At 46.3% G+C, this 9,837-nt stretch overlaps 1 long non-coding RNA gene across 1 annotated transcript; it reads left to right on the top strand.

Annotated features, from left to right (window-relative positions):
- Positions 1–3,226: 3,226 nt before the first annotated feature.
- LOC115253017 (uncharacterized) lies at positions 3,227–5,193 on the top strand. The gene is made up of 2 exons (XR_003891351.1): positions 3,227–3,789; positions 4,329–5,193. It is a non-coding gene; the product is annotated as an uncharacterized lncRNA (long non-coding RNA).
- Positions 5,194–9,837: the final 4,644 nt, after the last annotated feature.

The raw sequence follows: 9,837 nt of genomic DNA, 5'->3' as shown, positions 1-9,837 counted from the left end.
TTATGTGTGACAGAAGGAGTCTCTCGGCCCTAAAACCTGCTGACTGGCAAAGTTCCAGCCTGCACCGGCGCAGGAGTCTGGTCACATCTCAGGAGGCAGCAGACGCCTGAAAACAACAGGAGTTCCACCAGTCGCAGCTTCACACTCAAGCCTGAATGTCAACGCCCGGCTGACAACACTCACTGTCCCTGTACCACCCCCCCACCCCACCCCCCCGACTGCTGCTGCCCTCCTATTGTAATGATTTCACATCGAACACTGGTTTTATTAATGCTGATATTTCAAGTTTGGCCTCCCTAGCATGAATATGTGCAGGGAAAACTGCGATAGATTTATTCTACGTTGAGTGTGAACAAATGTCAACATTCACATTCAACATTCCACCCACACACACACACACACACACACACTCCCCTCATTGCCCAAAGGTCAAAGCAAGGGCATCACTTGCCTTAATATCCATCCATCAATTTAGATCCACCCAAACCCGCCTACATTTGAATTTTGAAAACAAAGAACACTTCACCTTCCCCTTTGATTTTTAGAATGAAAGACAGCAAAGAGTTCGCCAAGGCCGCTGTCCTTCACCTGTGGCCTTCAGCGAGACGCTTTTAATGGGATGCGACGATGGTAAATGAGTAGCATCTGTGTGCACTGTTCAGGTCTGTGTTGGGTGAATGTGTCCTCTCTATAAGGCAGCAAAGGAGGACACTCGAATGGATGTTCTTGTCTTCGGGGGATCTTTTCATCATAGCAATGTTAAAGCAGGAGTATCGGTGATGGGAAGAATAATCTGATAAAATCCTGTGCAGTGAGAAACCTTCCACCTGCCTGCCAGCAGCAGAGATACAGCAGATAGCTGCAGTATCGGATCTCTCCAGGTTAGCCCTCCAGTCCTCGATCAACAGCTAACCTGAGCAGATACACAGTTAAGCCCCTGAAGCATCTAACAGTCTAACCCTACAGTCCCTTCACAACCTGGTTCCCTTCTTTTTCTTCTCTCAACTATCCAAATGTGAATTTATTGAGATATTTCATCCTAAAAATAGATTTTTTTAAATTATTATTACAGCTAGCTGGGAAATGAGATGTTTGATGCCAGTGCCAGTAATATTTAGGCAGAAATATGTATGTAGGACAAATAAGAATGTGCTTCCACAATAGCATAGATAATAGCTGCACGTGTGCGATAAGTGTCCCAGCTAAGCACATCATCTGTCCTCTGTATCTCTTCTCTGTATGTTTAGATTTTCACTGGGGTCTTCATATAGTCCATGGCAACTCCCTGATGAGCACCCAGGAATGTTTTTCTCCGTGCTGCGACTGCAGCAGCTGTCACAAGTCCACTCTTTGTTTCAGTGCTAGCTTCTAGCAAATGGACATGGACATAAGGACGGACCTGGGCCTAAATGTCTGATTAATTTGAAATGGCAGTGAAAGATTATTTTACTTCCTGGAACCCGAGCTTGTTATTCACCGCCTTCCTCATTTCAACTGTTTGCAAAATGATTAGCTGAATGACTCCACTTTATCAGGATTAATAGGTGAAAGATGAGTCCTTTCTGCTTCAGCAACACACCCGATCTACCTGTTGTGTTTGTGCTTTTGCCCCCATGGCTGAACCAGGGAGGATGTTGACTAACGGTGCCTGAGCGGGGGCAGGTTGCCTCTTTGACTGACAGCCTGATTTGCTGCATTCTCCATTGCTGTTCCTCTCCAGCAAACCGAGGAAATTAGATCTACAGTCGCTGTGCTAATGTCAATCAAACGCCTCTGTTGCTTCTATTGTACTGCCGCGGCTGCTTTTGTGTTTCCAGCTTCTGCACATGTTTATGTGCTAGCATACGCTGGTGAATTAAGCTTGCGTGCGATTTACCTCGGCTCCTGCGAGAACGAGAGCAGTGACCTGCAAAGGCAAAGTCGTGCAAAGACACGCGCCTGTGTAATGCCTTTCGGCGAATGCGGTTAGTTGGGTTGTCCTGTTGCTGATCGGTAGAGCTGATGCCAACAGAAGCTGAGGGGCTGGGAGGGAAAAGTTGAGGAAGATAAGTTCTTGTTGCTGACTCGGAGGATCTGGCCTGCGGTATTTTAATTGAACCCGCTGAGCAGAGACAGAGGACGCAGACTCCCTCTAATCCAAAAAGGCCTCTCACCTCACGGACCCCACACCACAGGAAGAGGCGTGTGAGGACGTGAGCAGGAAGCGCTGTGTGATGCCTGTTTGGTCTGTTACACGTACACCGTGTGCAGGCAGGGATCGATTCGTCTCGATGCGATACCGTCGGTTCCGTTTGGAGCTGTGGAGAAATACTCGGCGCTGCAGTGCAGAGCTCTGACCCAGATCCACCAGGAAAACCGTTTCATCTTTTCTCTCCCGCGCGCTCCTTCTTAGAACAAAGGCTCCTCTAGCCCTCAGATATGCGCCTTCATTCCACTCATTTGTGCGTCCGATTTTAGCATGCTGCCCAATTAGGACAAAGCACAAAGCAAAACTCAAAAAGGGGAAAAATAAGAGAGAAAACCTAGTTAACTTGTTGAGGATCTGCTTGAGTGCATCTTCATAGGAGAATCCTGTTTAAATCTTCATACAAGCTGCAGTTTTAGATATTTTCTCATTTGTTCGTGTGCTGTTACAGGCTAATTGCCCCAAATTAGAGCGACCTTGTCGAGGTGTCTATGCTCCAAACACTCTCGAGATTTTTTTTAATTCATGGTAATATTAATTAACATCAAATCAATTAATACATTAATTAGTCCTGTGTAATTACACCACAAAGAGTATCGGGTTTTTCTTTTCAATTATTTATTACATAATTAATAAGCTGTAATTAGTGCTGCTGATATCAATATTGTAACTCTGCTGAGTAAAGTGGACATGTGAGACTCATTAGCATGTTAAGGGGACCAACAGGAGGCCACCTGACGCTCAGAGCCACCAACAAAGGGATCCTCTCTGAACTCTGCTGCTATTAAGAGACATGGTCTTTTTTTGACTCTTAACAGGTTAATCAAGTGATGATTTCTGCCTCAGGCTTAACAGCAAACGTTGACTCCCGCTAACCACCAGCGCTCACACAAATGAATATATCCATATCATTAGCAACCAGGATCCACCATTGGGTTTTAGCGCTAAGTGACCTATTTCTTCCCATTTTTTTCCGAAGGCTTAAAGTACAGCTTGAAATTTTCCCTGCACAGACGGAATTCATTTTCTCATGCGGCGTGATCTAACACGACCCATATTTTGTTATATCAAATGTTTTGTCGTGACTTCAGATCAAGCATGATCTGAAGGTTTCCTTCTATCTTTATTTTCCCCTCTGATGGTTTATCCAGCCAGCTCCTGGGACGGATGCTGAAGGTGATACAGCAGCTAATTAGTGGAGTTATCAGTGACCCCGTTAACGAGACCATAATTTAAACCTGTACGTCTCCTCTGAGAGACCAGCACTGCTGCCTGCAGCCCGAAGAGCGAGACGAGAAGCAGACAGACGTACGGGAGAGACGCAACAACAGACAGGGTGAAAGAGAGAGTGGGAAATTAGGAGGCGCATAAAGATGTCTTAGTTGGGTGACGACAGGAAAACCAGGCACAGGAGATATGTGAGAGGAAATTCAACAGTTTTTGGAGTTGAAGGGTTAATCTGGCACCACGTTGTACTGGAAGAGGAGCAGAGGAAGAAGGGAAGAGGTGAGGAAAGGTCCCAAGTAATGATTATAAGTGACTGAAGGACGCATCCTCCTCCTGGTCTGTCTTCACCACTGGCCTTGACCAGGCGGGTCCACTAGGTAGGTAGGTGTGTGTGTGTGTGTGTGTGTGTGTGATGGGGGGGGGGGGGGGGGGGGGGGGGGGGTGAAACATACTCCATAGTGCTAGTGGTTCGAGTTGTGCAGTTAGCTGTGATGGGGAAGGTTAGGGACCGAGGAAAGTGTTCTGTCCTCAAAGCTAGCACTAAAAGGCTGTATTCTCTTCAGAGGTAGGCTAAAGGGGGTAGCTAGCCTTTATTGTTGACTCTATTTTTAATACTTTGCTCTTCTCCATTGTCTGTTAAGATGAAAAAAAGCCAAGATAAACAAAATGCTTTTCCAATATTTTCATTGTGTGGCAGATTATTCAGTTATTTTGAGCTAGACAGACACACACACACACACACACACACACATACAGACAAACAGACAGACACACACACACACACTGTCATGGCTGTTACATTGTTGTTGCTTCCCCCTCTCTTTACAGTGTTTTCTCTTTACAGTGTTTTCTCCCCCTTTGTTGTTCATTTCCACATCGGGATTAAACGGCGTTTATGCTTTTTTCCCCTCGGTAGCCGTCTGGATGTTTCCACCTCTGCTGCAACTCTCCGTCCTCCCATCAACTCCACCCACCAGCATTTCCCTGGAGAGGATCATTGCTGGGATAATTGTTTTGTTTAACTTTTGGCAATAAAGCCAGCGAGAAGCTGTTTCTGTGTTCCACCTCTGCATTTCAGGCTCCGACATCCACCTCAAAGCAAACACACGGAGCCCTTTTTCATTGATAACTACACCAGGATTTATCATATGCATCAAGCTGGAAAGACCTGGACTCTTCATTAGACAGATAAACGGATCACGACAGATCACTTATGTATCCCAAAATGGATCCAGGAAGATATTAAAGGTGATGACAAGGACAATGGAGGACCGAGAGGACGAGGAGGATGAAGGGACAGTAGTGACACGTGGCACCACTCCTGTCCCTCCTTGTCCAGGAGAGTTGAGTGACGTCAACCTTGCTGAGGAGCTGCGAGCAGCAGATCAAACAACCGTGTTACTGTCCATGTCCCCATCAGCATGGACCCCTGGAACGAGACACAGACACAGAGCACCCTGAGCACCCTGAGCACCCTGAGCACCCTGAGAACCAGCACCTTAGTCCCAGACTGTCCTGCCCCACACCAACACAGATAATCGACCCGCTGTCATAGCAAAATGGGAATTAGCTGCATTTGTCCACAGCTCCAGCCTGAACATTGGAAACTGATCCGTTTTTTTTCATCTTATCCTTTGCTTTGGCCTGCTGACAGGTCACATGACTGCTTTCAGCTCGCTTGTCAAAATCAAAGTAATGGTGGCCGTTCAATAACAAAACAACATAAATCCAATTTTAACATCGTTCACATGTTCGAGATTGTGCAATAAAACATTTGAAAGGAAAAAATCAAACTGTCATCTTTTCTCAAACGGGGGTCGAGCACCTCCAATGTTTGACCTCTTCTCACTAATGGGGTCTCCGAGGGGCCTGAACTTTCACTATATACAATGAGATCCACAAACAGCAGAAGGGCAAAGGTCAGCCATAAGGGTGCTGTGAGGCCAAAGGTCAGACCTGAAAATAACACCTTTTGCTTTATATTTCCCAGATGCTTTCATTTAAAAGGATGAAGCTTCCACCTGTACGTCCTCACACCGTCTCTGAACGTTAAAAGGTTAGAGTCTTATTCCAGAGCTTAGTTTTTAAGATGTTTTACATTAGTTACACTTCATCTGTTTTCACCATTTTGACTTTGACAGAATAAACAGTAAAACCATAAGAAATACACAAAGATAAACAAGATCATGAAGAGAAAGCTGTCTTCAACAGATGGGGTTTAAGGGTGGATCTAAAAGGGGAAGGTAATTGTGTGTGTGTGTGGGGGGGGCAGGGGGGTGTAGATGACAGCTGTTTGAAAATGTTATATCAAGAGTTCATCCGTCTCTTCTAAAGGTGATACAGTCACTTCATCCAATTTGGCCTCGGTATTTTATTCATAAAGTAAGAAATGAATTATAAAATAAAGCAACATTTGAGGAGCTCGTTGCCTCTCATAATGTTTAAAAGTGTGAGTTGATTTCCCGACTTATGACGCCCGGCCTCCCTAACCTCCCTGTGCTCCTGGTTAAAAGCCGTGACCTCATCGAGCCGTAGTCGGGTCATGACTGGACTCATGGGAGGACAAACCCTCGCAGCATCCTGGCGACTCGTGCACTTTCTCCTCCGGACTCCTGGGAATGTGTCTTGCTACTGGTCACAGAACCAAATCTGCAGCCGGGAATCACAACGGAGGGGAGCAGATTCCGGTGTCGGATGCTCCCAGTCCACCTCAAGGGTCTGGGATCAGTGGACCTGCTCCTCACACATGTGCTGCCTACACACGTCGCACACGTGCATCAGATCTGATGAAACCCTCTGCAATGCTGCGTTGCACACATGTTGATGATGCAAAGCTGCTGCTGTCAAGGAAACGCTTTACCATCCGCTACCTCCCCGATCCGTGCTTCTCTTAGCTTACAGGGAATCATACATGAGGAAAAATCCGACGGCTAATGTGCTGCATGCTCCCTCGGAGCTGCGCAGGCAGGAATGGCAACAATTTTGTGGCGTCGAGCTGAAGTGATGCAACTTCCTGCCAACGAGAAAAGAAGCTGAGCTCGGCGCTACAGGTCGCAACAATAGAACATACGGAAGCTTCATGTTGATGTTTGTAGCGTTTCATAGACGGGTGAGACACACGTGTGGTCCTGTCGGGTCAGAGAGGGGCCGAGTGTGAGTCAGGGTGATGCGGACGTTGCACGTGTGTGGGGGGGGGGGGGGGGTCAGATATCAGTGTTCTGTGTCATATTTGGAAGAGTAAAGAGTCGATGTTCTCCCCTCCACGATACAAAAGATGTGCTCAAAGCTCCGTTGCTATTTTTGACCCAAGACGGCGTCGGAGTGATTTCAGGTCATGTCTCGCAGCAAAACGCTCCCAAACGCTCCCAAACACTTCCACAGCCTCAGAGCTGTCAGGAGGAATGGAACACCAAAAAGTGACGGAGGGAACTGAAGCGATCTTATAGCCCATATTCATATTCCTTCATCTGGAGCAATCGGGTGAGGCTGAACCTTCAGGTTTGCTTTACGAATGAGTGGCGAGGAGACGCAGGATGGAAGGTGGAGAGGAAATGGAAGAGCAGAGAGTAAACGACCGCTTCAACTTCACATTTTGTGTCATAAAAGGAATTTGCCAGTGTGAAACTGCCTTTAGATGAACTTTATATTTATTGGCCCCCACATAACAACCTTCCTCTAAGGGGCCTATTGGCAGAAAATTCTGGGCGATTGACCAGGCCACAGATGGTCTAACACACAGACCCCCCCCCCCCCCCCCCCCCCCCACACACACACACACACACACACACACACACACAGCCTGAAGGAAAGTGCAGGCACCATATGATGGCCTGAGTCTCCCTCTACTCCCTTAAACCTAAGCAGGTATTGTGCTTCCTGCATCTCCGAGGCTGCTGCAGACCATCATCGCCACCATCGACTGGCCCGTGTCACATTCCCGTTTCTGTGGTTGTGCTCAGTGCAGCGGGAAAGAAAAGGGAACACTTTCATCACGCTGAAGGAAGAGTCCAGATTCGTCTTGATGCCAATCTGCTGCCTGGGAGTTTGTGTTTGATGCAGAGCGACTGAGTCTAAACTGAGTCTGGATGTTTCTCCTTCTGCTAACTGAGGACTGACCGTTTAATCACCATCTGTTCCAGCCTCAGTTTCATTGGCGTTTTCCTTTATCGCTCCTGCTCCAGCCGAATGTTGATGAGCACAACCTGATGCTCACGGTTCACATTTATATGCTGCACGTTGAAAGATTCAGTGGACTCATGAAAGCTGAATTCAAGGGGTGATTCAAAATGTAGCTTACACAAGCATCAGAGAGACGCTTGATGGAGCCGACGTGAAATAGAACATGAGATTTGAGCTCCTTCCAGACTGGAAGCCTGAGACTCAACACCATGATCCAGCTCTTTACTAATTCACACACGCTGGAGAGTCACGTGCACATGTTTTCTTCACTCCGTTAGCATCTCTGCACTAGCAACAGTGAGCTATGTGCTGTTCTGATCCTTTGGGATCTGAAGATATTAAAAGTGATCCAGTATTTATTTGTAGGAACTGGTAGCAGGCCCATGATGGGGCATCTCTCCTCATATTTGGATCAGTGGTTTCACGGCCAGGTGTGGCCCCTTCCTTCAGTTCAGGGAGACAAATAAAATGGCTAACCAGATGGTTGAGAAGCTACAATCAGCTATTAAACCCGTCTTGATCTGCGATCCTGCAGCTGTCGCCACAGCTGGAGGTCGGCCTCCACTTTCGGTCTTGGCTGTTACACTAATGATTGGGAGAGAATTTCAGACGTTTTCAGAGCTAAACTTTCCGCGTTTCATCGGCGTCCACGCAGGTGCTGCGATCGTTGCGTGGTCGACAGCGTCATCAAAAACCGTGAAGTCTCTTAATAACGGGAATAAAGCGCTAAGGGTGACGAGTCCCTCACACACACATAATTACAGCAACACATCTGACATCAACACAAGAAAGAGTTGATCTGATTTAAGCTGGTTTTTGCATTTATATACAGGTTGACTTATTTTTCTGGCTTATTTTATTCTATTCTTTTTGAGTTAAGCTTTATGAGAAACATTTGGGTCCATTTAGATACAATAACGTATGAAAGATGGTGGATTTTAGAAAAATCGAAGCAAAAAGGCTGCAAGAAAATGCCTAGAAAGGGTTTCATCTGGCCTGTTTTACAGGAACTACAAGGATTGATTATTAAATAGAGCTTTTGCCTGCTCCCGTTTTAATAAATCAGGACATTTGCTGAAGATTTCCTCCAGCAGGCTGACGGCGCAGTGATGTCAGAGAGGACACGTGTGCCCCCACAGATGTGCCGGTAATGATGGGGCAATGAATAGTGATCTTTTAAGAGGAGTTTCGGGAACAATTACAGTGATTTAAAGCAATGGTGCCAGGTCCTGAACATGCAGCTACTAATTAGCAGACACAAGCTCCGACCTCAGGTCTGTGGCGGCGGGTTTGCACATTGACACAAAGACTTCCTCGTGATGTTTATCCGTGAATATTTAAAGCCCTGCTCACGCTTGATATTGCATTACCTCTGCCGTGTGTCTGCTTCCATCGCTGTTGTTGTCAGTGTTAATGACTTTGAAGGCGCTGCCTGATATATTTAGCCGCTAATCAGACAGAATGAATCTAAAGTCGTTTAGAACTTTTGTTCCAATAGCTCGTGGGAACGCGTTAGCAGTGTGTGTGTGTCTGTGAGCGTGTGTTTGTGTGCACAGGCGTATCCGCGAGAGGCCAAACCAGAGACATAATTTCATTTAATTGCCACCCTCGTCAAGTCCAACTAAAGATTAATGAACACATGATGGAGTCTTGAAAACAATAATATTTCCATATTCTTTAGGCTTCTTAATTGTTTGAGAACATGCTGTCATGCTCCAGAGGACTTATTGACATTTGCTAATGGACTGCTTATTGTGAAAAAGAAAAATGGGGCTACTTCAACGGCTACAAGCTGCAATAAAAAGCAAAAAAAAAAAAAAGACGATGTGCAGTTTGCATTGTGTGAGTGTAGAGCTGCAGCGTATACAGTGTGTGTGTGTGTGTGTGTGTGTGAGGAGGTGCTTGAGCCAATTCCCTGAATAACGTGTTCATTGATCCAAGCAAGCAGATGCAGTATTGATACTGTTGTTCGCTCACAGGACACAAATACACTAATAATTAATTGCAACAGAAGAAGGCAGGAGTCCAAACTGCTGCACAGGCCAAATGTAACATGCACCAGTTTCACTCCTCCTCTCTGATTCACACTCGCAGCACTTATTAACATAATCCATACCCATTTTCACCTGTGTTATTATTCCTGGAAGGGGGGGGGGGACACATTTACTAGCTGCTAACTCAGGACGGAGCCAGTGAGTGCACGAGGGAGTGCACGAGTGTCTTCACTGAGCGTCGGTTTACTTTAC

This window comes from Takifugu rubripes, chromosome 1 (genome assembly GCF_901000725.2).
Source record: "Takifugu rubripes chromosome 1, fTakRub1.2, whole genome shotgun sequence".
In the NCBI taxonomy this organism is placed as follows: domain Eukaryota; kingdom Metazoa; phylum Chordata; class Actinopteri; order Tetraodontiformes; family Tetraodontidae; genus Takifugu; species Takifugu rubripes.
This window is presented reverse-complemented; position numbering and strand designations above follow the sequence as displayed.